Here is a 3,549-nt window from a genome sequence, read left to right as displayed (position 1 = left end):
TAGTTCATTTTCCGCCATAGAGGTGAGGATTAGTTAGGGAATGCCTCCGTTCTCTTGTCGAAATTTGCAGGCCGCAGCTGGAAAGTGTCGTCAACATGCATAATCATGACATGACAATAGCATTAAAAGCTATATCGTCGGCCAAACAGATATCACGTATGACTTATGCCACAGGTGTCAAACTTAAGGCCCGGGGGGCCAGATCTGGAAAAACACGTCATTTAATGTGGCCTGCCACATCATTCTAGAATAGAATAGAATGGACTTTATTGTCATTATATTTGCATATAACGTGATTAACAACTTCAACTTAAGGTGCGGTAGTGGGAACAAATATGGGGTAAAAATACATTACAGAAGAGGTAATAAAGAAAAAACTAACAGTTGAAATAAACAGACGACTATCCAATAAAAATAATAACCAATCCTGTACAATATACAAAACACTATAGAAATACAAAATACTGTACAATATCCAGAACAAGACAAGAGTACCAGAGTAATAAATAACAATCAGTGTCGGACGTATTGCACTCGAAGGCTATTATTGCACAGTAGGGTATTAGGGTAGGATATTGTATAGGGGTGAATTATTAGTATAAGTTAGAGTTCAAGATGGTGACAGCTCTGGGAAAGAAGCTGCCTCTGAGCCTGTTTGTTCTGGCTCTGATGCACCTGTAGCGCCTGGCCGATGGTAGCAGGTCGAACAGGTGGAAGCCAGGGTGTGTGCTGTCTTTGGTGATACTTTTTGCTCTGTTGAGACAGCGGGAGTTGTGTAAATCCTTCAGGGAGGGGAGGGGGCAGCCGATGATTTTTTGTGCAGACTTTATGACCCTCTGAATTTCCTGTTTGTCTGCTTCAGTGCAGCTGGCGTACCACACTGTTATGCAGTACGTCAGCAGGCTCTCGACAGCCGAGCGATAGAAGGTCACCATCAGCTGCCTCTCCAGTCTGTTCTTCCTCAGCACCCTCAGGAAGTGGAGTCTCCGCTGGGCCTTCCGGATGACCGTAGTTGTATTTTGGGTCCAGGAGAGGTAAGCAGATATGAGGGTGCCGAGGAACTTGAAGGAGCTGACGCTCTCCACCTCCTCGCGGTTGATGTAGAGGGGGGCGGGGTCTGCAGTGTTTTTCCTGAAGTCAAAGATGAGTTCCTTGGTTTTTGTGGTGTTCAGTGCCAGATTATTCACTGAACACCACGCTGATAGTTTCAGGACCTCATCTCTGTATGCAGACTCATCGCCCTCTGTAATGGGACACACCACCATTGTGTCATCGGCGAATTTGATTATGGTGTTCTCCGGGTGGGCTGGACTACAGTCATGGGTGTAGAGGTAATACAGCAAAGGGCTCAGCACACAGCCCTGTGGAGAGCCGATGCTGAGTGTGCGGGAGGAGGAGAGATGGGGGCCGAGTTTCACTGTCTGAGGTCGGTTGGTCAGGAAGTCCTTAATCCAAAGACAGGTGGGTGTGGGGAGGCCTAAGTCCAGCAGTTTGGTGACCAGGATATCTGGAATGATGGTATTGAAGGTGGAGCTATAGTCGATGAAAAGCATCCTGACATAGCTCCCCCGGTGTTCCAGGTGGCTCAGTGCAGAGAGTTCTAATGTGGTCCACAACATCCTTTTATTGTTGAGTTGAGTTTGTGTTTATTTGGAACATAATACATGATACAACATCATACATCACAATTTCCAGTTTCTCTATTCAACATGTTCGAAAAGGAGTAGGGAGAAGCAGAGTTTATTTAATCCTACCCCTTTTCCTTTACATAGCAGTTGCTAAAACTTTTGTTCACTTCCTGTTCTCAATTTATTCACAATATACTCCATAAGTAATGACATCAAAAATAAATAAATAAATAATGAGTGAGGTAAGTTATACTTCATATGGTGAGATGAGTAAGATTATATTGGAAAGGAATGGATGGATGAGATAAATTCAGAATGTTTATCATGGTTCTTCTTCTTTGCACTTTGTAAACACTTTGAAGAGTTTCTTTGCTTAATATTCCATCCATCCATCCATCCATCCATCCATCTTCTTCCGCTTATCCGAGGTCGGGTCGCGGGGTCAGCAGCCTAAGCTGGGAAACCCAGACTTCCCTCTCCCCAGCCACTTCGTCCAGCTCTTCCCAGGGGATCCCGAGGCGTTCCCAGGCCAGCCGACCGTAATTTAATTCCACATACTGATACACTGAAGGTCTTAAATAATAATAATAATAATAATACATTTTATTTGGTATAGCGCTTTTTAGAGTACTCAAAGATGCTTTACAGGATAAAAAATTAAAATATAAAACAGCTTCAAAGTAATAATATAAAATACAGGAAATATAAAAGCAGTACATTGTAAAATACATAATAATACTGGACATTTACAAGACACAGAACACTAATCACTGGTTAAAAGCAGATCTGAAGAGGTGTGTTTTGAGAAGCCTTTTGAAGGTAGGAAGGTCTGAGTAGTCACGGATGGGTTTGGGAAGAGAGTTCCAGAGGTGTTGTACGTGCGTACAAAAATGTTTTAAATTACATTTTTCTTTAACATTATATTCATCCTCTTTTGTTGAGAAGAATTGTTGTATATTCTTGGGTGCAAGGGAACCGATTTTTTATGTGGTCCGCCACATCATTTTACTGTGGTCCACCACATCATTTTACATGGCCTGCTAAGTCATTTATGTGGTCCACCACTTCTTGTATGTTGTCTGTGAAAGGCTGGAAGTGCATAAGCTTTTAAAAAAACATATTATCTGCCAAATAAAAGACTTTCTCTGCCTTCCAGAAAGCCTTGCGTTGTTTTAATTTTTTTTACCCGCACATTCACGGTCATCTGCACCTTAAAGCACCATCTTAACAATTTTGCAGCTCTGCTGTTGGAGTCTGAACTGACAGCCTTGCAAGAGCGCAGTTTCATCAGAGCGTAGATGTGCTGAAGTCCACATATACGTTCTGCTAAAACAACACAATGACACGGAAAGCTGCCGCGAAGTATCGATCGAGCCAGTGTTGCAGAAATGCTTTTAAGATAATAAGAAGAAGACCCTGTGAAGAGATCAATGCGAAGAGGAAGTGAGGTTTCTCCCCACACACCACAGATCATCCATAATGAGCTTGGGGTGTCGATACTTCAGCAATGGCTCCTCACCTCCTTGTATTGACCTCTTGCATGCACGCACCAAGAAGCTGCAACTTTCTTCTCGACTGCAAAAAAAATAAAATGGAAAGTGAGAGGACCCCATTTAGTATATGTAGTGCTGAATTGCATTCTAGGAGCATTGGCCGAGACGTGATTGGTGCATAGGCCAATAAAGCAAACAGGGAAGCTGCTGTGCTTAAATAGCAGCACAGAGCAGATGTCAACACTGCCACCTTGTGGGCCCATCGCGTTAGTTCAGCACTGCGATTAAAGCAATGAGAGGGTGAAAAATCATTAATAGACGACGCATCTCAAGCATCTGTTGCTCAATCAAAACATTATATCATAAAAAAATATGTATATGGGGATTGTAATTTGAAGTATTTAAATTGAGCTGCAGTTTCCTTTAGC

Source organism: Entelurus aequoreus, linkage group LG07 (assembly GCF_033978785.1).
Source record: "Entelurus aequoreus isolate RoL-2023_Sb linkage group LG07, RoL_Eaeq_v1.1, whole genome shotgun sequence".
In the NCBI taxonomy this organism is placed as follows: Eukaryota; Metazoa; Chordata; class Actinopteri; order Syngnathiformes; family Syngnathidae; genus Entelurus; species Entelurus aequoreus.
This window is presented reverse-complemented; position numbering follows the sequence as displayed.